The sequence below is a fragment of the Rhinolophus sinicus genome, linkage group LG07 (genome assembly GCF_036562045.2).
Source record: "Rhinolophus sinicus isolate RSC01 linkage group LG07, ASM3656204v1, whole genome shotgun sequence".
In the NCBI taxonomy this organism is placed as follows: Eukaryota; Metazoa; Chordata; class Mammalia; order Chiroptera; family Rhinolophidae; genus Rhinolophus; species Rhinolophus sinicus.
In genome coordinates, this window is record NC_133757.1 from 97,155,021 (window position 1) to 97,181,382 (window position 26,362).

At 49.2% G+C, this 26,362-nt stretch overlaps 1 protein-coding gene across 4 annotated transcripts in view; it reads right to left on the minus strand.

Moving 5' to 3' along the window:
- The window catches only part of GATA4 (GATA binding protein 4), a 75,364-nt gene extending 49,306 nt beyond the window's left edge, over positions 1 to 26,058 (minus strand). For 3 of the 4 annotated variants that reach the window (XM_019733258.2, XM_019733255.2, XM_019733259.2), the window contains exon 1: positions 624 to 764. The gene's annotated coding sequence lies outside the window, so the exon portion shown is untranslated. Of the gene's footprint in view, positions 1 to 623; positions 765 to 25,909 lie in introns of those variants that run through there. The other variant, XM_019733256.2, reaches the window with a different exon arrangement.
- Between the last annotated feature and the right edge of the window lie 304 nt (positions 26,059 to 26,362).

Genomic DNA, 26,362 nt, shown 5'->3' on the forward strand with positions numbered 1-26,362 from the left:
GCAATGTGGGTGGGTGGGACTGTTAGCTTCGTAAGGGGCGTTTAGCTCCCGGGACCCCAGTGAGGAAAGCGAGGAGGCTGGCCAGAAGGGCATCGACAAAGTCCAGGCGCTCAGCAGCCTTTAGCAACTTCAGAGCGCCTCCCCGGGGCCTCTGCCTCCCATCGCCATTCTGCATCCCCGGAGTCGCCGATGGGCGACACTCCTGCGTCTGAGCCCCTCCGTGTTCGCGCTGCCGTGTGGCCTGTCCCACGTCAATTGGTCAGGGTGGTTTCGCACGGCCATCATCATCACTCAGGCCCAGGCCTGCGAGGTGCGAACAAGGGCTGGACAATCTGCATGCCGGGCCGGGATTAAAAACGTTCAAGTTCGCACAAAAATAATCCAAAAACAACTCCGAATATCCCTCTCCGCTGTCCCCCCACATCTTACTTTGATTTAAAGAAGCTGCTAAGCCAAAGCCAAACGTCGAGCAGGCTTTGGCCAATTTGGGGCAGGAGAAGTGACCAACTCTCCTTTCCACCTACTAGGTAGTCATCTCTCTACTCCGCGGCAAACCAGCGCGGGGGAATTCGGAATATCGCGGATGGCGGGAAAGAGCAAAGGCAGGGAAGAAAAAGTCGTACCTGCGGAGGTTGGAGCTTCCAGGAGGGCAGGCGCGCGCTCTCCTGGGCCCTGAAGCTTAGGCGGCAGCCGAACCTCTCGCAGCCACTGTGCCGGCCACCTCCAAGTCCCCCAGCTCGCCGCCCAGGTCCCCGCGCCCCTGCGCTCCGGCTCGCTGCAGCTGACTGGCTGGTGGGAGTCACGTGCAAGGGCAGGGGGCGGGGGTGCGCCGCGGCCACAGCACCTCTGCTGGGCGCCCCGCTCCAGGGCTGTTCAAAAAACTCCCCTAGCAGGCAAAGTCCAGCCGCAGGGATCTCCACGGAAAAAGCCGAAGTGCTACCGCCACAGCGCGGGGCTTCACCCACCGCCCTGACTTAAGTCGATTTGGTTTGCAGTTTTGCCCAGAGTTCCCTTTATTAACGAGCCCGCTCTCTCCCATCTGCTCCCCACGCGCCTGTTGATAGTCCGGGTCCCGCCGTGGCCCTGGACACGGTGGGTGAGGGGCGGAGCTGATAGAGGGGAAGGTGACTTCTTCGTGGGCCCCCCGAACCGGTGTTGGGCACTCGGTCTCCAGGGTGTGCCCGGGAAGTAGTGGGTAATAGGGATCTTCCTGGTCCCGGACTCCGGATAAGTGGAAGAGACACCAAACCTGGGACTGGCTCCCTCACATAGGAGCGCGGAGACGGAAGCCTCCTTTTCTCCTTCCCAGCAGCCCCAGGAGTCGTCAAGGCGCCTGCTCGAGCCCTCGGTTTTATGTATTTATGCAAAATGTGCACCCCTGCCTGGTGACGCTTCCCATCTCTTGCGGTTTCTCCTTTCAGATCCTTCCGTTTTCAATGCAGCCTGCGCGCCGCTGCGCTAATCCCAGGGACGTGGTGGGGGCCTGGGGAGCTCCGCGGTGCAGCGGGGTGTCTCGGCCCAGAGGGCTCTGCCCTAGGCCTCAGCCCCCTCCCTCGAGCGGGGGTGGGGGAAAGTGGCAGGCCCGAGTTGGAGTCGGCGTCAGCGCCTAGAGGCCCCAGCGCCGCGGGGCTGAGAGCCGGAGAGTCCCTCAGACAGGTCTAAAGGTTAATAGAGCAATCACAGGGCCCTATTACCGCGTAAAAATAACCCATCGATTACCGCAGCCTTCAGCCCCAGATAACAGCCGGCCGGTGGCTCTCACGCTTTCGGTTAAACTTTCTTTTCCCCCTAAGGCCGTGTCTCTCTCCCGAGAGCAGGTTTCTCATACCAGATTAGAGGGGTCGGGAGGGGCGCGGGATACCACCCTGCGCGAAACCTGTGCGGCTCCAAAGGAAGGGTAGGGGTGACACCCGCTTCCGCAGTTGGTCATCGATCGTGGATACCCGGTCTGTGCAAAAGCAACTCGGGAGTTGAGGATGAGACTAGGACGCGGGGCTGATTGAAAGGAAACCCCCAAAGGGATTGTGGCCAACTCGTGGGGATTCTTAGGAAAATCCCAGAGGAAGGACTGAGCGCGGCTGCGCGGGGAATTCTTTTCCCTGAGCTAAAGGTGCGGACGTCCAAAGGGGTCCGAGAGCAGGAGAGAAAACTGAGGCTACGGGAAAAGCGGCGGAAGGTCTGAGTGCGGGCTAGACGCACCAACGCAGTCCTCCAGGTCGCTGCCCCCCTAGGTCCCTTCGTGCCCCGGAAGTTGAGGACGGCGGGCTTAGGGTCCCTTCTCCAGCTCCCCCAACTCCTCGCCAGCTCCTCTGCAAAATTTGGCCCTGCAGATCCCAGGCCTGAGAACTTAAGAAGGAGGGGTCCTGGGGATCCCCGAGGCTGGAACTGAGAAAAGGCAATTTCGTGAGGACACTGACCCCAAGCACTTTCAGGCGCAGCGGAGAAGTGTACGCGCCCCTGTGTGCTGTTTGAAAAGGGCCCACATTCCCATTGGGACGAGGGAGAAAGGCTCGAAGTCAAAGGCCTATGTCTGGGGCCCACGAGAGCTTTCTGGAGAGCTGAAATTCTGGGCTTGGATGAGCGGGGAGCTGCCCCAGCCACTCTCTTCTCTCTTCTCGGTCGGGATTTATGGCTACAGCGATACCCAAAATCTCATTGCTTCCTCCAGCGTGCGACCCTCAGAAGGCGAAAAGGGCTGAGCCTGGAAACTGGGCAGTGAATTAGCAACAAGCCAGGGGCTTGGGGCTAAGCATTTGGTGGTGTGGCGATCTGAGCGTCCTCAATAAAGCCAAGGACACAGGCTGCTCCCACGCGGGCTTCTTCCACTAGTGTGGCGTGGGGCACGGAGAGAGATCCCGGGTGCTGAGGTTCGCATTAACTGGGTGCCCTGTGGCGAGCCCCTCCCCTCTCCACTCTTCCCCCCAGCCTCTCGGGACTTCAGTCTCCTTTGTACAGTGATGGAGGCAATACCAGGCCCTTCTCTGTAGCTGTTGTGAGACCGTTGATGGAAGAGCCTGCTTTTTCTCAGCAATTGCTTCTGAAGAAACCCGGATTCATAGGGGGGCTGCTCCTGAGCAGGCACACGACAGAGCTTTACCCACGCTCTCCACCACCCCGTTAGCACTCTCCTGGTGGGCTGAAGCCTGGGAACCTTGAAAGATTCGTTGCTCCTAAGAAGGCGCCCGGGACAGAGAAATTTGTGCCAGTTTCCTGGCTTTTTTCTCTGGGCGCAGCGCCCCGACTTTCTCTCCAAAGGGCTCTGCTCAAGGACAGTGCAGAGGGTGGTTGGCGAGTGGCCTGTTCTTTTGGGGTGTTTCATTTTCCCTCGCTCCCTCCCTCCCTCCCTCCTTCCTTCGCTGGCCCCCTCCCTCCCTTGGGGAGGCGGGAGCCGCCTCGGCAGCCGTGCGTTGCCAGGAGCAGGGAGCATTTCAAGGCCTCGCTGGCCCGCCGGCTGGAGGAGGTTTATCGGCAGGTTCCCAGGCTTCTCCCTCTTGCAGGAGGCCGCTGGGAGGGGGTGGGGTGCTCTGAGGTTCCGAGTCTTGGCTATTTTTAAGGAGATATTCCTGGGCTGGCCTGGGATGTGGCCCAACCACACTCACGTCCTCTTTCTGCTTTTCTTTCCCATACTCCACAGGGAAAATGTAATACTGTGAAAGTCTTGGACCTCTTTTTACCAAAGCCCCGGGTCTAGTAGAGAGTCGAGTTGCGAGATTTTAGACCACATAAGAATTACTTGGAGGTACTGTAAGCTTTAAACAAAAATCTCTCCAGGACCCAAGCATAGGTTGCGTTTCCTTATTCCATTAAGGCCTCTGGGACTTGAGCCGGTCTGTACCCTAGCAGAGACGCAGCTGTAGGCTGGACATGGTATACAGAGGAATCTGAACTCTAGTTCCCTGGGGAAAAAAAGTTAAACAGTGGATGGAATTCACAGTGACACCAGCGAGGGTATGCCCGCTCGGGGTTCCCGGGATTTCCTGGAGGGATCCAAGGGCTTGTTTTAAACGCCATGTCTTGTGCTACAATCTCAAGTTCTGGCTGATGAGGCCCTGGGGCATCCTGCGGAAATCAGTCTCTGTGCCCACACTACTCGAAAACCAACGACGCCTTAAAAAAAAAACACGGGGCCCCAAAAGTCTTATAATCGAGAACAAGAAGCCCCCAGAGTGAAAGCACCAGAGAGGGGACTACAGAAGTCACCCCTGGTTCTGTGTAACGAATTCCTTCCGAGATGTAGTCGATTCTCTGCGGACTTGTGCGCAAAGGCTCCAGGACAGACAAGCAAAGTGACCCGCGCTGAACGTTTGCGGGTTCCTCTGCAGGACCCAACGGCCTTCGAAGCCCCCCGCCCGGCCTTAGGGCCGCCAGCCCGATTCCTCCTCCCTCTGTGACATTCAGTGCTCGCTCATGTGGCCCTCCTTGCCCCCTTCTCAACTCCTTGCGGGCGGAGTATGGAGAGCCAAGGTGCGGAGCCCGGGGCGTCCCCTCTGGTGTTAAAACGGAGAAAGAATTAAGCTGCAAGGCTACATAGACCTTTCCCTCCTTGAGCTCCGGGCCTTGGACAGCGGAAGTTCTCTGTGGAGGTGGGGGTGGGAGGTGGAGAGGGGACCCTCCCTCGCCTCCACGCGCCAGGAGCTGAGCTCTGCACCCCAGGAAGCGATCCTCAGCCTCCTGTGGTCACACTTGAGAGAAGGCAGCAACGCTTTTTAATTGTCTTCATTTAAAAAATACTATTCAGTATTTTAAAGAAAAGCCACGCTCTCGCTCACAGACCTCCGCAAAAGCTTCCTGGTGCTTCCGGCCCTAGGACCAGAGTTTTTAGCACACTCCTTCATATTTTACAGTCATTTCCCGATTACAGAACACTCTCGAATTCCATTTTTTCTCGAGGAAACAACAACATTGTTGCTCTAGAGGGAGGGAGGGAAGGTGTTACCGTTCTCAAACAAATGGGAACTCTTGAGACCCAGAGAGGTTAAGACATGTCCCAGGTGGTACTCTACGCACTAGGTCTCTATCTAGATTCCTGAGTGAGTTTTTTCCATTCTATTTCATATCGAGTTCCTATACTAAAACACTTTGTTAAACCTTCGTTTTGTTTTTCAAATACTTCTAAATTTCCTTTAGTAAGTAGGCTGACATTTAAAATTAAAATCAATTTAAAATAAAACAGTTCGTGTCTCATAATCGAAGAGTTTGTGAGAAGGGGAGGAAAAGTGAAAAGGAGTCTCCACATTTTCATTAAGTTCGGGAAGGATGCCAGAGGCTTTTGAATGGGGAGGGCGCTCCTCAGGTCTTGCCCAGAGCAGCGGAGGCCAGAACTGAAACCCGTCCGGGAGCCCGCAAGTCCCGGTTCTGTCGCCAGCGGGTCAGCGAGCACGGAGCTCCCGGAGCGTTCGCCCCTTTTACCCCTCCAAGCCTGTTTTCCCTCTCCCCCTTCTCAATCCAAGGACCTCGAACAAACAGCAGTAAGCAGGGGCTTCGGGCACCCACTGTCCAGGATTGGAGGAGATCTGATCTGGCTGTCTGTCCCCCTGCTCATCAGGGACCAAGCTACAACCTCGGGGATCTCTCTTGGGGACGTGGGCCCCAATTCTTTCACTTGTGGTCTTCCCTCTCTCCTCCCATATGGGACTTTTCAAATTGCTGTGCTGGGGCTCCCAGTCCAGAGCAAGGTCACTATAAATGTCCTTGGAATACATAAAATATCAATGTGTTTTATTTGCGGGCTTTATGTTCTCTACAGTTATAAATTCGTTTATCTGTGGTATGTTATACATGCCCCCTCCCCACACACCTCAGAAGGTAAGCTTTCTGAGGTTAGCGACCTCCTGCTGGCATATAGTAGATACTCAATAAATGTTTGTTAAATGATTAAAATTACAAAAGAGCTTGCAAGTAACATCTCTCAGGGTTGCAGGGAGTTGGAGAATGGAACACTCCGCTCAAAGAGGAATGTGTCCCCTGGCACACAGTACTAGATGCCAAGAGTCACCACCATTTCTCATAGTAAAGTGCTGAAGCCCAGGCCAGACAGGGAGCGTGGCCCACTCTGAGTTCCTGGGGAGCGTTTAGCAGCGTGGCTCAGCCCCACGCGGGCTGCCTGCAAATCTCCCGCCCAAATTTTGGCTGCACCTAAGGAAGCCACTGAGCCCTGGGCTCTGGAGTCTGCAGGAAGAAGGGATTTTCAGGCGCATAGTCAAGAGTTTGTAAGTCATGTTCAGCTACGGAACAGGATAGGTGCCCAGGATACAGCAATGGGTGAAGGAGGCGGCGGGGCTCCCCAGAACAAGACAAAGAACGCCAGGTGCGCGGTCTTCCGTGGCATGGACGGCCCAGACCCATAAATCCTGGAAGTGCGAAGAGACTCAGTCAGACACCAAGTCTGAGAAAAAAATGAGGGGGAGGGAACGGAGAGAGACAGAAACAAGAGAAAAGAGAGAAAGTGGGGGAGAGGTACAGGAAGACAGGCAGAGAGGAGGACAGAGAAAAGACTGGGGAGGAACTGAGAGTGAGACACGCCTGAGAAAGTCAGAGAGGGACGGGATTCATTCATTCGTTCCCTCATTTATTCTATATTTATTGAACACCTACTTTGTGCCTGGAACTTTCAAGGCGCCAGGATTCAACGTGGAGGAAAAATAGGAAAAAAATCTGCCATGGGAGCTTATATTCTATAAAAGGAAGAGGGACAATAAATAAGTCAAATATATAGAGATTTAAATGGTGGCGTGTTGTTGAGAAAAAAAAGAGCAGGAATGGACAGGCAGGGAGAGCAGAGAGGGATAGAGACAGGGATAGAGAGAGGAGTCGCGAGACCTGGCGACAGAAATAGAGAATCTAGACCGGGAGGGAGAGGAGAAAGCAAACAAGAGAAATGGAAGTAAAGGGCCGGGGCCGGATCCGAGGAGAGAGCATCAGACAAGGACGAGGTCAGTCTGGAGTCGAGGGCTCTGCAGCCCCGCTCCCGGGAGGGCAGTGATGGCGCCGGGGACACCAGCGGCTGGAGCGTTGCCAATCGCCAGACCTGACGCGCATATCGGGGGACTCGTGGGGCCCCAGAGACATGGTGTTCCCAGCGCCAGCTCGGGTGGTTTCCGCACAAGCCGCCACCTCCTCCACCGGCCCCGGCACCCTTCCCCTAGCCATGGAGCCGAGGTGACCCGGAGTTGGGGAAGACGCCCAGGCAGGCGCCGAGACCTGGCGCGGCCAACCGAGAGACAGGAAAGTGTCAAGGAAGCGCGAAGCCCTAGTGCGAAAACAGCGTCTCTCTCCCAAAGCCTCGCCCGCCAGGGGTGGGGAAGAGTGAAGGGGGGTGGACGACAGTAGGACGAAGGCTGGGGGCAGGGAGGAGGATGCTGGCCTCTGGAGGCCCTGCGGGCCTTCACGCGGTTGAGCACCCACTCCAGGCAGGCCTGGGCTTTCCTGTAATGGCCAGTAACGTCGCCTCACATGCCACTGCCCCACAGTTGCAGCAGGTGACAGAAGAGAGTGGGCTGCTCTCTCCCTAACACCCCTTGGTGCTTGGAAGTATTTATTAATCATTTGGAAATAACTGGTTTCTTGCAACAGCAGAAGGAGGAAAGGAGAGGTGTGGAGCTTCCAATAGCTAGACTCACCTATTTCTGTCAAATGGGTATGTACTGTGTATTCTAACCGGAGTAAATAAAAGGATTGAAAGATCCCTGGAATTCCATTTCTTTATACCTCTTCAATTTTTCACCACATTCACCATGGATGTGTCTGTTTGACTGAAAGACAAGGGAATGATACCTTTAAAGTTTGCTTTCTTCCATAGCCCCAAGTGCCTTTTCAGCAGAGGTGCTAATGAACAGCAAATTGTCAAAGGGCAAGGAACTACAGGAAGGAAAACCAAGAAGCAAAGGGTCTGAGTGAGATGGAATAATCCACACCTAGATAAAGGGGAGCTGGCAGGATTTCACTTAGGGAGGGGCAGAACTAACCCCAGGAGTCTCGGCTAACCTTATCCTGTCCTCCCTCCCCCATCTCATGCCACCTCATCACAAGGGCTGGGCCTTTTCCTTAGGAGGGGCAGAATCTCCCCCCTCCCCATGAAGTCTCTGGAGAGTCTCAGTTCCAGTCGCTGACACTTAGCCTGAGGGTGGGATGGGGACGTGGTGGAGAGCTCAGAGCAGAGAGTATAAGACAAAGCCTTATCAGTCAAGAGTGATCGATTTCCCAACATTATGTGAGAAATTTGTCTACTCCACTTCAAAAGCCCTGAATTCTCATTCTCTCTCTCTCTCTCTCTCTCTCTCTCTCTCTCTCTCTCCACACACACACACACACACACACACACACACACACACACACCCATCTCCAGTCTTTTAGAGACTCCACATCCTTGGTACATGTTCGACTCCCACCTAAAATACTTCAGAAAAGTGATTTATATACAAAAGAAAGACCTGCATCACTTTTAAAATGATCCAGTTTCCAAGGTTGGTCTTTCCTAATGCTCATCCTTCTGCATGGTCCGCAGGAATGGCCATAGTAGTTTACTCTGCACACAGCTCCAGGGCATATTTCGTACATGTTTTACACACTTGCATTCATCTTTCACAGCGGGCTGCAGGATGGGTGATATCTAAATGAGGGTTATTCTGTTCTCTGGTCCTGAGAGTCCTGGAGCCAGGCTACAGAAGCTCAAGCCTGCTAAATCACTTTCAACAATACTGTCACTCCCCAGGCAACCGGCTGATTGAGGACAGAGAGCTGGAAGACCCAGCTGGCCAGAACCCAGTGAGTCTGGGTTCTGGCCAGCTGGTCCCATGGGTCAAGAGTAAGCCAAGGCCTGACCTTGAAGGAAGGAGTTTGCCCCTGAGAGTAGGATTATATTTCCAAACGGACTAAGGAAAAAAGCATTTGATGAAACATGGCCTCTCCTGGACACGATCTAATTCAATCTTCACAATAGTTCTGCAGGAGAAGTTGTTTTCACCCTGATTCTTACATCAATTTTCATCACACCCAGCTGCAGTTGATGACGTGCACATGGCTACCAGGTAAGTAGATGGTAACTAGAAGAAAGTGTGTGCTGTGACAGAGAAAACCACACTTTGTACCCGTATTTATAGAAATCATAGTCTAGAGGACAGCACAGGGAGCCTGAAAGCCACTGACTGAGCTACAGGATGGCTTTCTTCCTTTTCTGCTTCATAAAAATGTGTTGTGTGTATGACTATTTCTACTCCGTCCCAGAGTTGTTGGTAATATCATTGTTTCTAACTCCAGTGAAATCACTGTGGTAACGGAGGGAAAATGAATGTTAAGGTTCACAGACACCCATTGGTCATTGGCATTAGCTCATCCTCTCCACTTCAATTAAAAAACGAACAATACCAACACTAACGAAAAACCACCATTAACAACAACAAAAGGAAAAAAATCCCACAAAATATTGTGTTTCCTGTTAAAAACAAAGCAAACAGTTTGATTTTGTTGATTTCCCTCTAACTCTCATTCCCATCCTTGGAGAGCTTGCTAATTAAGCCATGGAAAAACCAAAAGGTGGGAAGGGAAGGAAAGAAGTGAAAAGGATGCAGGAATCCACAACTAGGAGAGCAAGGTGGCATGGCAATTTTTTGGGGTGGGGGGGAATAACCCTGGAGGCCATTACAGATGTGAATTTACCCCTGGAGGCCTTGGGTAAATCAAGGGTAGAGCTGTGGGCCAGCGTCTTCCTCTTATGAAATGAAATTGGACACCATGATCTGAGAGTTCTTTCAGCCTCAATGTCCCCTGGACCTGAATTACTTGAATTCCCTTACAAGCGTTGCAATTCACATAGCAAACATTTATTGAATGCTTACTATGTGCCACGCACCATGCGCCAGGCACACTTTGGAGATATAAGGATGAACACAAGTTTCTACCTTCAAACTGTGCAGAGAAGTGAGGAAGAGTTCTGCAAACAGGCATCAGAAGAAAGGGCTGGAACAGATAAGTACATGGAGAGAAACCATGTTAACTCCTAGGGGGAAAAGGGTAGATAGAAGGAGGAAGTAAATGAATTCAAGGAACTGTATTATTTTTATGTGTAGGTGTCTTCCTCCCCACTCGGCCCAGATTTTGGCCTCGTTGACTGTTCTTTTTCCGGACCCTGTAGCGAGGACACACACACACACACACACACACACACACACACACACACACACACGGGCGAGCGCGGTGACCTGACTTGGGGGTAGGAATTGTGCACAGTCTGTGCACTGACAGGCACACCTGGAACCTACAACATGCATGACTTGGCCCATTTCACACATTTGATGCCACACATGTATATCGGTCATGCGTCCTGCAGAGTGCCAGTGTGGCAGGCACATTGGCTGGAAGTCAGGAGATGTGGGCTCTACTTCCCATCACCACCTGGTTGTGTGACCTCAGGCATGTCCAGCCCCCTACTCTGTCTCTCAGTTACCTCATCTCTGCAAAGATCTAAGCTCCCTTACAGCTGTTTAAAAACAAATAAACACATCCTTAAAAGACACCACGATCAAAAGGTGGAATTAAGTAAAATGTTCACTGATAGAAAAATGCTGCCTCGGAGCCACGCGGGTCTATCTCGGGCTCACATCGAGTCGGCCCGGCTCCCTTGTGCACATGGGCCTGTCCCGGGTCCCGCTCTCCTGCGGGGGTCGCGGGTTCCCGGGCCCTGCGCGCTCGTCCCCCTCGCACGGTGCCCTGCGCTGCCGCCCGCGCCCGCCCGCGTGATGGATGGCCGCGGAGCCGGCTGCCTGTCAGGCCTTATTGATGAGGTGTGTGCTGACAGCCGCCGCGTAACCCTAGGCGGCAGGAGGCGAGCGCGGGGCGGCGGGCGGGCGCAGACTCAGCGGCGCTCGGGGTCAGCCCCCGGCCGGCAGCCCCCGCCCCTCCGGTGCTCCCCCGCCAGGCTCCGCGGAGGGGGTGGCGGGCGCGGAAGCGCATCCCGGGCCTGGCGCCCGTGCTCAAGCCCCGCTTCCTCCCCGCGGTCGCCTGGCTTCCCTCCGGGCTGCGGACTCAGCCTTGTCCGGGAGCCCACACCTCTCCTGCCGAGCCCCCTCTCCCGCTTCACCCTGGCCCCGTCCTCCGCTCTTACCGGGGTGACCCAGAGCTGTGCAGGCGTCCGAGGCCGCGGCGACAGCCCGCGCTTCCCCGGGAGAGCAGTGCCTTTCCCCAGCGACGCGGCCGCGCCCTTGAGGCGGGTCGCCGCCGCCCCAGAAGTATCACAGGCAGCGCAGTTCAGACGGAGAATAGTCGGTTCCTCCGGAATCATTCCCGCCAGGCGCGAGAGGAGAAAAATCAGGGCCGCGGTGAATACTCATTGCAGTTGAGATCATTAGAATTTTTATATAGCGATAAATAAGAGGATAGGTAGATAAATAAAAGTAAATACACCTGAATATAAAGACGGTAAGGTTCCAGCGTGGTATTCGCCCCCCTCCCATTTTTTGTACGGTTGTAATTTTCTCATTGAACCAGTATTCTTTTATAACAGCAAAAACACTCGTTCTGCTTGGAAAGATAGGATCGAGCTTAGTTCAACTCCACGTCCCCGCTTGATTTCTCCCAGTGTCACCTTACTCGATCTTCTTTTTTGGCCTCGTTTTTCCTTCCCATTGGCCCTTTCAGGACAAGAAGAAAGCATGCTCGGCTATTATCTGAGCGCCAGACAGACTGCAGAACAAGGGCAGGTTGCCTTAGCTCCTCTGCCTTTCTAGTGAAAGCCACCATGGCCACCTCTGTTGGTGACAATAATGCAAGGATCATGACCGTAGTACTACCTGCAAAACACTTTCAGTTCACGAGAATTAAAGGACTAAGTCAACCCTGGAGACAACAAGGATCGCTAAGGGGCTCAAGTTTTGGGTTCCTTCCCCCCGACCCCCCAGTCGAAAGTGAGTCCTGAGAGATAAAGGGCCCTAATTCCACGTTTGATATGACCTAAGAACTGGAAAACAAGTAGTCTTCTCCCTAGGGCACAGTAGAGAGAGTGGCAGGCGGGATCCTTGGTTGGTGTGGCCCAAGACACTCCTTGTAGAATGCAGCTTAGGTCAGGAGGCTCAGGGTCCAGGCAGCCGCTCAGGGTGGTAAAAGCTCATTGATCTGGGATTCAGGAGTCTTGGGTTCTAATCTTCAAACTGCCATCACAGGCAAATCACTTAACTTTTCTGAGCTTTAGTTTCCTGTCTGTAAGATGAAGAGACTGGATCCCTCCGCACATCAACGTTTTGTGACGTTAAGGCTCCCCAAATAGATGTCACCAAATCGTGCCCATCTATGTCTCAGATGGTTCTGGACCAAGGGGTACATTCCCGGTCCCACGCAGTGGAAACCCAAGAACATCAGGCCTCTATGTCTGAACTCAATCTTAGCCACAGGGTGTTCAGTGAAGAACCCAAAATGTTAGGCCTGTCCGACTGTGTACGATAAAAGACTTAGACTGCAGATGAAAATTTCAATCCATTTCCTAGGCAAATGTTGATTGATAACAGCTAAGTAACCCTGGGAACTTACAATATGCCAGGCATGATGCCAAGTATGTTGCATGGATTGAGTATCTCATTTAGCTACACAATTACTGTGTCTCCCATTTTACAGATGAAGAAACTGAGGCACGAAGCTATTACATAACTTGTCTGGCTTAATAGGTGGCAGATCCAAGATTTAAAGGCAAGTAGTTTGAATCCAGAACCCAAATGCTGCCACTATGAGCAAGGCATTGGTACTGGGAGGGATATACAAGGGAAAAAGCAGTGGCTTTCTTCTCACATACCCTCCTTTTAAAAAATTCGTTTTGTCTTTTCAACTTCCATTTCCAGAATCAATCCCTCTGCTTCCACAGCCTTTAGAACATTGTTGTTCAGTATAATCTCCACATGTCTGCCTATCTGCATACCGCTCTCTCCCAAATTTCAATCTTCTTAAGGGCACAAACCTTGTGTGTGCTATCTCTGTATTTTCCATACTTTCTAACATGTAATAGATGTTTTTAAAAGTTTGTTGAATTGAATTCAGAAAATTGGCGTTTCCAACTTGTCCTTACAGTGTAAATGTCTGTCCTTTATGACTGAACATGCAGTGTCAGGGATGTGGCAGAAACTCACGTGCTATGGTCCCTTCCACTGTGTGCAAACATGGAGAAGCTCACGTGCGGAAGATGCCACGTGGTGCCGCACCAGCTCCTTATCCTGGGTGTCCCTGTGGGTGGGGTGACCATGGCCCCAGGTACCTTTGGCCAACTTACCAGTCACAGGACAACCTCTCTGACACCAACACTGGTGTGGAGCACTGGAGTTGCAAGGAACCTGAAAGTCTGGTCCAATCCACTCATTTAATAGATGAAGCAATTAGGACCTGGAAAAGGCTACAGACTTATCCAGGGTCACACAGCTATTCAATGTCAGGGCCAGGAGTAGGTGCCCTGGGACACTGGTGGCTATACCTTGTCTCCCATTTCAACATGCTGCTATAGGAACCGATATCTCCTGTCTATAAATCTGAATCTCAAGGCCGAGCTTCCCTCACCCTGATGTAATTATACCGGGGGAGAGAATTAGTGATAAGGCAGCACTGAGCTCTGGGGTAGTCTGGGAACCTGGTTACGGCTGCTGCTGCCCCAGCCCTCTGCAGGAAGGTGGAAATAGAAACCCTGGCTCAGCCCTGGGGTGGGGGTGGGGTGGGGGCATGAGGATGCAGTAAAGAGTTTCAAGGAGCCATAAACATTCAAAACTACAGTCATTCTATGCCCCTTTTAGACTGAGGATTAACCATCCAAAAGGGACACTCAGTAAATACTACATTCTAGATTGAATGTCTATCTTTCAAATATCCCGTGGACTGATAAATATTACTGCCTTCAAAATAAAGAAAATAAGGCAGCAAAGTGTGGGGTCTCTCATTGTTTCATAGGGGGATCCTATGATCCCCTTTACGCCCGCTGTCCTGTGTAATTATTAATACACACATTCGCTCATAGTTTCACATAAATTAAATGGTTGCTCTCTGTCACTTGAACTCTCTGAGATTTGGTTTCCTCATCTACCAAGTAAAAAGCTTTGAGTAAATATCTGTCAAGTTCTCTTTTTACTGAAAAATGCTTCGGTGTTATGAATGTGGGGCTCCAGGAGGAATTTCTTTTGTCTGGGCAGCTGAGAGCATAGTCATTTATGGATTTGTGACTGCTCATTGACATTGAACTTTGGGCCTCAGGTTCACCACGGGCAAACTGGGACTGATTTAAAAAAATAATAAAATAAACTCGTTCTTCTGAATAACATATGAGAATTCATTAGAACTCATCTCCCAAATAAACAAGTCAACTGTTCATTTTATTCATTTTTGGCATATGTTACAAATATTATAGTCCCTATTGGCACCCTATCAGTCCTGCCATCTCTCTACCAGTTTATATTTAACGTAGAGCTATGTGACGGAAACGGGATTTGGGGATTTGGTTCTTAATTGGAGACATCAATTCACTGCCTAGGTTTTTTTTTTTTTCTTTTTCTGCCTGTGACGTTTGCCAACCCCATGCTCATGATAAAGAAATGTTGTTGAGTACAAGGTTGTGGCAAGGCCACCTCTGCAGTGTGCTTCTTGTTGTGACTACCCCAGCAGTCAGGAGTCTCCCCTTTCCTCCTATTCCCATGCACACATTGCCTTCACCCCGCTGACTTTGCGAGGTTCAAGTGTGTGTGTGTGCACGTGCGTGCTTTATTTTATCACTTTGTTAAGCTTAAAAATTCCTTGATGCCTGGAATGGTATTTAATACTTTTGCATATTCCTCACATGGCTCCCTGCACACAGTAGGTGCTCAATACATACTTAAAAGAATGAATTAATGATTGGATACCTCTGGAGGCTAAATATGGAATTCTAAGAACTGTGCCTATGTGTGAAATGCAAGTAATTTTCCTAAATTTCTTTTTTGCATATCTCAGAAGACCTCAGGAATAGCCACATTGTAAACGTATGGCTTTGTAAACTACTTTATTTTCACTGTTTTGATCTCACATATGTGGGGGCTCTTAAACTGCTATTTGCCTCACTTTATAACTTGCACCTTGGAGAGGCTGGATGATAAATGCGAGATGAATAATTCCTTATTGCTACTTATCTGCCAAATCTATAAACTAGTGTCAGCATTTACTCAGTTAGGTTTAAAGCTATGCCTGGTATACTTATTAACCTGCTTAAAATAAGCCATAAAAATGGGCTTGGTAGGCAGTTGTTTCAACTAATTTTTAAAAATGACATTGGTCATTTCCCACTAACTCATGGGGTGACCTTTGGAAAATCACTTAACCTTCCTGAGCCTCACCTGAAAAATGTGAAAGGGTGGGGCGGGGCTAGATCAGCTTTAACAGGCTTGCAGCGCTGTCATTCCTTGATCCCATGATTTTTGTACGAATAAATATAGGATCCTGATAATACCTATTAGAGCAATGACAAATTAGTTGGTATAGACTATCTCATGAGTTCTTGGCACATCTCTGGATGGTGAGAGGAGGCAGCATGTGGTAGTCAGAACAGAGAATTTTGAGTTTTACTCTGTTACTTACTAGTGGTGTGACCTTTGGCAATACAACATGCCTCAGTCTCAGTTTCCTCATCTATAAAATGGACTTAATACTCTAATAATACTTATACTGATTACCCCAGAGAGCAATCAAATGTGAGGATCAAATGTGATATATGTGGAGAAGCACTTTGAGAAAAGTTATTCATTGTCCCCAATTTACAGATGAGGGCATTGATCGAAGTACTCTGGTTTATCAGTTTGTGGCAGGACCAAGGGTAGGCTTGTTTGACTTCTCTCATTCTAGCTTGATTATATGTGGAAATTATTTAAAAACTATATAAATATCAAGCACTTGGGATGTTTCTCTGGGGTCTATGGGCGTTCATGAAAAACCTGTGCCTGATGAGACATTTCTGGGCATTCTAAATAGCACAGTGATAAGAAAATTAGTTAATATCTTACTGGCCCACAGACCTAGGAACTCCTACCTAGTAGAAAGTGAGGCATTTTTTGAAGGCTTTGGAAATATGTACCCTTCCCAGCTCCTGTTCTCCTCACTTCTCATACCCCCGGGCTTTGGGACACATCCTGGCCAAGCCAAGGGTACCTATGGTATGCTCAAGGCTTTGGGTTACAGTCCCTTCAGAGATAAGTGCAGAGAAGCTGGTTGTTGTTGAGAATTTTCGTTGTAGAGAATTTAGTCAGCAAAGGTGTCTGGAATGTCCCCTGTGAGAATCATTCTTCATGACAGTGCCTACCCCCATGCCTGTACATGCAGGGGGCTGGCAGATGTGGCGTGAAGATCAGTACGATATCTGACTGGACCTTGCTTGCCTTGTAGATGGAGAAGGGCAGAGATGAACTCACTCAAGTCTACAAAATACTAAAACTCTGTAGTTCTACCAAAATTCTATTCATATTTCTTTACCAACAACCAACCAACCAACCAAACAACCAACCAACCACCAAACAAACAAAGACTTGACCTTTAGTTAAGCAACCACAAAAGTATAGAGCTGAGAGAAAGAGGGCAGGATGGTATATTAAGTTCACATCCCCTACTGTGCCCAGACTACACGTTTTTTTATTTGCTAAATGTTTATTTACTAATTAACAACAAAGAAACTGGCCTTTGGCTCAATGTTACTTTTATCTTCTGTTGGCTGAATGTATCACATTAAATTAAGACTCTCATTACAAGATCTTCTGAAGGTTCCCTAAATTCATGATGGGATTTTGTTTCAATATTTTTTTGTTACTATTCCCTGCTCCAACCCCATCCCACACTTGGCTCATACAGTGGGAGGAAGGCAGTCTTCATCTTTATAAATTGCTACTAACTTCTCTACAAATTAAAACTATTTCAGTTTCAAAAATGGCACCTGACATTAATACTTATAATTCATTCATTTGATTTTCAGTTGAGTTCTTAGTAGTTAACTTTCTTGCTTTCACAATGGTCTTCCCCTCTGAACACCCTCTCCAGCTTTTTTGGCCACCACTAAAAGTCTGTCTTCCCTCCCCTGCCCGAGTTCCCTCCTCTTCTCCTAGAGTCTGAATAATCAGCTTTTAGTTGCAGCTGGACCAGCACCTGGCCTTACATTCCACCACATCCTTCTGCCAGCAAAGGGAGTTTTGAGAAGAGGAAAAAGTTACAAGTACTTAGACTAGTGTTTTCAATTTCAGAAACACTCAAGGTTGCAAGTGAAATTCTGAAACAATCTGGATGGTTGTAAAAATGTTTTCTAAAGGGGGAAGGAGAACCTCTTTGTAGAAAAATCACTCCCACCAATTATAAATGTCTCTATCCGGGAATCAAGAGACTGGGACTATTCTTGGAGTTTGAGTCCATGGAGTTTTGAGAATTCTAAAGCTAAATTCTCTAAAATGGATGTTTGTCATAAACACAATAGTCATAAAATCTTAGGAAGCAAGATATGTCTTGGATATAATCAATCCTCCCCACTCTTCTCAAAATATTTCTTTTTCTCTAATTTCAAATAAACAGGAACTCATTGTAGTTCATTTGGAAAGCACGGGAAAGTATAAATGAGGAAAACAAAATCCATCTTTAACCACACCACCCAGAAAAAAAAATTATTGAAAATACTAATGTTCTCTCTCCTATCTCTCTCTTTCTACCAGTTTCACACTGTATAGAGTATTTTGCACTCTTTTTTTATTTTTAGAAAACATATTATAAGACATTTCCATGTCATTAAGTTTTAAGGAAACAGTTTCATAGCAACTTTATGGATTTTGCAGAGTTTATGTAAGTCAACTCATATTGTTCAGAGTTTATAATATTTTCTATTTTTCGCTACAATAAATAAATGTTTGATGTGTCCTTGTCAAATTCACACACAATTTGGTAAATATAGCATCTTGTAAACATCTCTGATTATTTCTTTGGGGTCAATTTCTATTACTGGAGAAAGTGGGTCAAAGAATATGAACATTCACAGTGATTTGGATATAAAATCACCAAAGACTGCATCCAAAATTCCCACTACTACCATGAGTACTCAGTTTTGAGTAAGATAATTTAAAAATATTTTATACATTTGTCAAGTAAATCCACCTCTCATTAGACAAATTTAATTTGTGAAGCATTTTAAAGTCACAGATTAAGAAACAAAACAAAATCAAATAAAATAAAGAAGGACATTGATGCCCAGCCAAAGGAATGATTTGTGGAGATTATTTCAGAGACTGGATAGATGTCCTGTTTGCCCTCTAAGGTTGTGAGGATTTCAAAACGTAGGAAACCGAAGCACAGAAATGTAAAATAATTTGCCCAGGACATAGCCATTAAGTAGTGGAGATGGGATTCAAATCACATTATTCTAACACCAGAGTCTAAAATCTTACACTGATCCAGGGACAAAGTATACTTAATATCTCATCAAATCTAAAGTTTCCAGAATGTTCTTTGTGATGAGTTTATTGTTCAGAAGTTGCCTTTTGTAGGTTTTAAGTTTTTAACCGGCAAGTGAGAATAATCTCAGATTATTTCTGAGGGGAAATTTTATCTTTCAAAAGGTGACATCCTCAACTATTGAGAAGCACACTCATACATCTTATTTCTAGAATATGCCAGAGATAGAAGTGAAATAACTTGTTGGAGGTCACCCCGCTTGTAGGTGGGACTAGAATGCAGGCTGTGGGGATATTTGACTTCTGCCTGTGTGTTTCCTCAGACCTGGCAGCAAATAATCCCCTATGGCCAGGGGAGACAGGCCAGCTTGATTAAGACCCATAGTGCCTTAAAGTTTCCTGGGGTTTAGTGTCCAGTACCTGGGGAGCTCCATCCCCAGTGGGAGGCTGAAGAAGTGACACAGCCGGTTAGTGGGACACCTGCGGGGGAAAGCAGCATGAGTAGCTCAGCACCCTCAAAGAGCATCTTCTCCCAGGGAAAGACCTTCCAGTCTGCCAGCCACTTTCAAGCGGGAAGACCACAGGAGGGTGGGTAGAGGGCAAAGCCTGGGGCCTCTCACTGCCTGCCTTCTGGGGAGGGGATTCCTGCATTGAATGGAAGGCTGGTCCAGATAACCTCTGGGGCCCTTCCAACTCCAAATGTCTCTGATTTGTATGTCTTGGGGGAAAGAAGTGAGTAGTCATGGGATTGGAATAGTTGATTTAGGGTCCCGCCCCAGTCGCCGGCCTATCCTCATCTTGGACAAATAATTTAACCTGTCAGTACAAGGCACAATGCCTGGCGCAGAGGAAAGCTTTGTAAATGTTTGCTGAATGAATGAATGAATGAGTGAAAGAATGGGTGGATGGATTTAAGTCTCCCAAGTAATATCTGTAAAAATTGGAATCTTACAGAGCCTTTATGGTTGGTGTGGAGTTCAAATGTGACAATGTAAAGTATATTGAACTTAAGAAAAAAATTGTAATCCCCCAGGCACAAAAGGACTCTAATTCATCCTTACATTCACAATAGGTAGAATCATGATTTATCAGCGTCGGTAAGCGTTCTACGTAGTGGTGAGTTTTGAGTCCACACAAAACTGTTTCATTAATACCCCCCTATCCCCCGCGCCGCCAATGGGGCAGATCAGCGCCACCCAGGGCCGGGTGGGGCGCGCCAGCCCCTGTCCCTCCCTCCTCCCTCGCCCCGGATAAATGCCGAGGTCTAATGGATTGTTCATGCTGCTGTCCAGATTAGATAGCGAGCCCCTCCGTTATCGCGGCTGGAGCAAACCCGAGCGGCCACCATGCTGAGAGCTTTCTAAGGCAGCCCGCGTGAATCCTGGGGAGTCTAGAGGGCAAGAGGAGAGAGCTGCTGACAAATCCAGGGGCCCCAGGCTGCTTCCGCTTAGCTCATCTGTGCAGGACTTGCCCGGAACCCTAAATCTTCTCCCCCCCACTCCCATAGCATTTAACAAAGCAGGTGTCAGATGTGATAGGTAGCTACTATCGGCTGAATTCTAGGGAGTGGTTCTAAGGCAGGACCTGGTAGATTCTGCTTGTCAACCTTCCAAAAGCTAGGAACACTTTGAGACCCCTCTCTGCCCCCAATAGCAGACAGATGCTTTTGCACAAACAGGGGCGACTACATCCGACCAGTAGGGCAGTACTTTCCTAGTTTTTGTTGTTTTAGAATCATTGCAGAGGAAACGTAGCTGACTTTCTGACCTTCGTTTGAATTCCCCATGGTCAAGTTTTTGCCTGTTAATGATCGTATTTCTCAAAGGAAAGTTTCTTTAAAGTTTTCTGCAAGTTTCTTAAAGAAACAAACCATAACAAGTGTTTTTTCTTATGAGTTTTTTTTTGTCTCCAGTCATTTTTTAAAAGCAAAAAGGATCTACTAGCTGTCAGCACTATTACAGAAAATGAAATGTCGTGTATGCTCTAACAACAAATTCTACATAAAACAAATAAATGCCCTAAATCATTATTTATCTACAAGGAGAGACTAATTGTTCTATTGTTATTATAATAGAACTACTGTGGTATAATAGAAAACAAATCAAATCTTAGCTGGTGAACAAGGAAAAGTTATCTGTTTATATCCTACCAATTTCCTGTTAAATCTTTGGAGTTAGTGGAAAGCCATAATAAATGGTGTGGCAGGACAAATCATCTGACTCAGTATTAAAAATTTCCACAATATTAAAAAATAAACCCTCTGCATCCTGATTTTGAGTGACTCAGTCTTGTTAGACATATACCTAGCTGTTGGAAAATGATTTTGTAGTGCGCTACTTATTTAGAGGTGAAAAGTTAAGAAATTCCTTATGGGCAAATAAAACAGCTACTGCGTAGTTTAATATCCAGAAATTAAAATAATTGGCTAACAGGAAGGCTTCTGAGTCATTCAACAAGACGTCTTTATCAGGTCACTTCTGCATGCAAGCAGCACACCGGAATTACTAGCAACGAAATTATTATGAGAGGTGAGGGTCTTGGTTTGGGATGAGAAAAGACCAAAACAGGCTCAGGAAATTTTAATGGCGGAGTGTGGTTCTGGGCGCATCCTGCAGTCACTAAAACGAGCCGGGGCTGCAGTCGTCCAAGAACCGGGGTACAAGAGAAAGGCATACAGGTAGAAAGGAGAGCAAATTCTATAGATAAGGCACAAAGTAACGGGGAGAAGTTTTGAATAAGCAAGAAAAGGAACCTCTGGAACTAGAGAGGAGACTGAGAAACGTGGTTGGAGTGAACGAGAGAGAAAGGAAAGGAGAAAACAAGGAAGTTAAGACACTAAACGAATAATAACAATAATAACAACAAATCCTAAGAACGGCGGGTAGGGTGGATGAGGGAGAAACAGCACATCTCAGCATCTCGCCCAACGCCGACCCCCCACGAACACCGCACCCCCAACTTGGACACTGCCCCCCTGGTGTGGGCATCTGCGCAGGGATTGCAGCTACTGCCCCCGCGTTTAGCAACGAGCGATATTGGAAGGGTCTGCCAGGAAATCTTCCAAGACCAGGAGGAAGCGTGCTGGGGAATCGCCGCGTTTGGGGCGCGGGCCGAGAAGTGATTACAGGACAGTGCCCTTCCCCCAGAACGCCAGCGTGCCCAGGCCTGGGAATCCAGTTGCTCCTCCACAAGCCCAAGTCCAGAAGCTGCGCGAAATCTCTACCTCCAGCCCCCACACCAGCCGGGGACCAACTGTGCACGAAACACGAAGGCTCTTCGAACCCGGCTGAGGGAGACTCCCTGAACCCGGTGTCCACGGCCACTAAGCCTGAGAGCCCGGGGCGCCATCCATGTCCCTCAGTCCTCCAAACCCGACCCAAGAAAGGATTGATACAGTGCCTTTCGGACAGGAGTCTGGGGTTCGTTGCGACCCTCGACACAGGGTGGGTGGAGGATGTCTCTCCGCACTGAAACACGGAGATGCAGAGCAGCCTGATTGGGAGGTGGTGTGTGTGTGTAAGGATAACCGTTTTGATGAAACTCCTGTCATTCTTGGCTTGTTTAGGGACCTCACATGGGCGGGCGACTGGAAAGACACTAGGGGGCCCGGGCATAGCCACGCGGCTGGCTGCCCACATCGTGGGGGCAGGGCTTTGGGGAGAGCAGGTCCAGGGTCCCGGTAGCTCCTTACACGTGGAGAGGGGCGCGCAGAGCCTTGCCCACCTTCACTTCGGTGCCCGGGACGTGGTGCTCCCGACATCCCGCTGGCTCTGAGCTCCCCAAAGGGATCTCCCATGCAGAGAGCTTCTCGGGCCGTATAATGTGCAGCACCAGGCCCAGGCCCAAGGTCACAAGGTGGACGGCGGCCCGGAACCTACTGCTTGTGGCCTGGGCTTTCTCACCCACCATCCCTGCGCTCGGGATGCTGAGTCTCGCCCGGTTACTGAAGCGGGAGACGCGACCCTGGAGACCGCGAACGAACGCGAAAGCTATCCGAGGTGATCGAGCTGGCCCAGGTGGAGCCATAATGGATAAATGCGTTCAAACCAATCCAGCCTTGGCCTCGCCGAGAATAGAGATGATGAGAGGGAGCTCTCCGGGTTCATGGGCCCAGTGTGGGGGTGGGGGGTACGGCACAGAACCCGAGGGGTCTGGTTGTTTATTTGCAAAGATCGGCTGGTTGTCCCGTGCGTGGTCCGGCACTTTCGGGGCCATCCTCCGAGCCCCCAGTTCCTGAAGGAGCTCTCCCCCCCACCACCTTATCCCCCCACTGGGCCACCCGGCTTTGCACTGACAGCTCCGCTGGAGGGACAGGACATTCGAGACATAAATTGGCCCCAAAGCACCCTATGCGGCAGCAGCACGGGTTCAGGCTTCCATTGCCCAGTGTTTCGAGCCGCCTGCGTGCTTCTGACGGGGTTCTGTCTTGGGGAGATCGCTGATGAGCAGTCATTTAGCAACTAGTTTGAGCCCCGTTGCAGGAGACTCCGGCCATATAACTTTGGGTAGAGTAACTTCCAATCTTTCTTTCTTCCCGTCATGCGAGGACTGGGAGAAACAATATCCCGATGGCAAAGGGATTTGTAAACTTTTAAGCATCATACAAAGGGAATAAAATTGATTACTGCTTATTAACACTACCATCCTTGTCCTAATTTTATTTATTTTGGGACAATTCTCTGCCTCTTTGAGGGACCCCTGAAACTTTATTGAGTGTTCCCATTATTTGGGAGTCTCCACCTTCCTCCTCCGCCCCTTAAAAAATTATTACTTTTCACGTCCTTCTCCAAACTCTCGAAGAGTTAGGACTATTCGCCCAGGATCCAGGTCAATGAGGCCTCCGGGGACATTTTTAAGGTCACTGTTACTCCCGCTGGGCCGCGCCGCGGGGAGCCCACGCAGCCCGCCAGCACGACTCGCTCTCCCGGGCTGTCCTACCGGCACCGCCGCCCTGGGCTGTGGCCCTAGGTTACCGCCCCGCGCCGGAGGCTGACGCCCGGATTTGATCCCAGGTCTTTTTCATTTCGCCGACAGCCTTAAAACTGCTCTCTTCTCTTCCCTCCCCTGTCCTTTCCGACCCTCCGCCGGAGCTTGACGCCACCAGGTTTATTGACGTTAGATCGGCTTTGGGACTTTATCAGAATCGGCCGGCGTCCCGCAGCGCACGGGCCCCCTCCCACTAGTGGCGCGCGGCTGGAGACTCTTAAGCTTTTCTAGAAACCTCTCCTTCTTGCCCCCTCCAGACTCCACTCTAAGAACATTCGGAAAAATCTCCAGAATTCGTATGATCGCGGACAACCGAGGCAGGGCCTTCCCTGTGTTGCCGCTTTATCTAGATAATGCAGGTGAAAGTGTCTCCCTCCCCCCAGTTATTCGGATAATACTCTCAACTCTCCACTTGGTGCTGGTGTTTAGACAGTGGGAGATTGATCGCTTGAATTTCTTCAGTCTCTGTGTTGCCCCAGCCCCAAACTCCCTCCTCTCTCCTGTCCCCAGCCCTAAAACGTCTCTGGCCTCACACACGCAAACTATAATTCTCCATCCTATAAATCACTTGGCAAATATAACAAGGCATTAGAAAGTAATTTGAAATGGATATTTTATTGGGTTTGAGAAGTAGAACCGGGATAAAGAGCAATTTATTAACATTTCCTCAACACTAACCACACAAAACTGTCTTTAAGATTTCCTCCACCCCACTGAACTCAGACTGCAAAGTCACCTTCAGAGACAAACGTTTTAGGAGAAAGAGGAAATGTCTATTTGGCTAAAAATGAACTCTAATGCATTCTGTTAAAGTTCATAAAGTGAGACTTTCAAATATCCTTTTACTCTAGGCCAATTTATCCAAATACGTCTAGCAGAAACAAAACACTTACTACCACCACCACCACTGCTACTAACAAAAAACCAAACCCATTTTGTGATGGTTAATCATGGGCTTCTAGCAGCTTTCTAGAGCAAGGTTTTCCTGCCAGTCAGAGTGGCACTTCCCTGATTTTACCCAGCGAAAAACCTTTCAATTTCCCTTAATTTTGGAGAACATGCTGAGGAGTGAGACTATCAGTGCTGGGGGAAAATGAGGCGGGGGAAGGAAACCAGAGTTGGGCAGGGGAAAGATAAGTAAAGCAGATGAGTCTAAGTTTTGAGACAGCTTTTGAATTCACCCGACTGGGAGCTGGCTGGGCGGCGGGAGAGGGAACAGTACCAGGAGGGATCGTTTTCCATTCTCTGCTTTGCAGAGTTAATATTTGTTGTAGGTGCACAGACGCGAAGAGACGTTGCATTAAATCCTACCCAATTCCAGAAGAGCAGTTGCTTCGTCTTTCTAAGGCTACAGAGTGACAAGATGCCACTGACTATTTTCAACCTTTGGTAATGTGGAGGAAGCTCAGACAACCAGGCTGGTTTCAAACGCTCCCAGAGCCTTCGTTAGGCAAGACTTCGCGCTGAACTCAGGGTCTCCTTATTCTCCACCCTCAAATTTTCCCTCTGTCTTTACCTTTGTTTTTCATTTTCTTTTGGACTCAGCTTTTTTTTTTTTCTCAGTTACAAACAAGATACAAAGCTCATTAGCTCAAACTCTGGAGGTAGCGGAGGTACTTTTGATTTGTATGCAAAAGCATAGAAATGTAACCAAGCTCTTCAAAGCACACCGTGGGCTGGGGAAGAAAATTACAATCACCGGGTACCTCTGCAGGACTCACTTCCACCCCTCCTTTCCATCACAGCTCTTGATCCAGAATAAATGGAAAAATTAAACCCTATACCAAGTCTGGCTAACTAGGCAAAGAAAAGTATCAGATCCTGAAGGTCTTGAGTGCTACTCATTAACTCACCAATGAAGCGAACAGGAATCACCAGTGAGACTTTCTGCCTTGAAAACACACCAGGCAGGTCTGACATGGGTCAGGAAGGGTTCCCCTAACCTTTCCAAGGGGTTCTCAAGACAGCACCAGCCGCGGAGACCCTAGGGGAAAGCCATGCTAACTGGCTGTGTGGGAGGGGAAAAGGGAAGAGGGTCCAGAGCACCCAGCCAAACCCATTTGATTTTTTTGTGTGGTGTGTATTTATTTATTTTTTCTTGAGAGACTAACCACCTCATTGATTTCTGATTGTTGGGGTGGGAAGCAGAACCGGGAAGTAGAGAAACTAAAATGTCATCCATTGTAAGAAACAGAAACAGAGAAAAGGAACCAGAGAGAGAAACTGGGAAAGGAAGCCTTGCCTCTGGCTTGGCCTGCAAAGAATCTCATCCTTTCTTCCTGTCCCCAAAGGTCTGAGGGCTTCCTGCATGTCCTCAGTCACACACTGGCCAGTCCTTTCCCTCCCCTCTTTCCTCTGCCTCATCTCTCCCCACAGTTTGATATTCAGCACACTCCCCACCAAGCTTCTGTTTCTCCAGCCCTGCTGTTCCTGGCCCTCCTGGCCTTCCTCCTGGCTCCCTCGGTGCATCTCCCTCTCTGCTCTGACAGAGGGGGTCACAGGAGGGGCTGGAGGGGACTCACCCACAGTGGGAGCCGTGGCTCTGTGGCTCCTCTCGGCCTGGTGCGAGGCGCACTCGGGGAGAAGTCTCAGTCCCTTAGTCCTGGGGATTCCAGGCTGTTCTCAGCCGGGTGGGAGGGAGGTGGTGTGATCTGCGTCTCCCAGTTCCCTCAGAGCTCCCAGCTTTTCCCTCAGAATTAGATAACAGAAAAAATAGATAAGAGAAGTGGTTCATTAATTCAGCAAGCCTTTTCTTTTTTTTTCTCTTTTGGTATGTGTACGTACAAGTGGAAGGAAACTCTGCTAGAGAATAAAGCCCTGGTTAAATATATATATTTAAATGTCAGTGTTCACAGGGTTCCAGAGATGCTTCCGAAAGGTCACTCAGAAGGATCCAAGAATGACCGGAAATAAAACTAAGGAATCAGCAGTGGTGGGGAGAAATGCTGATTTCACAGCGTGTGGCTTCCCCACTC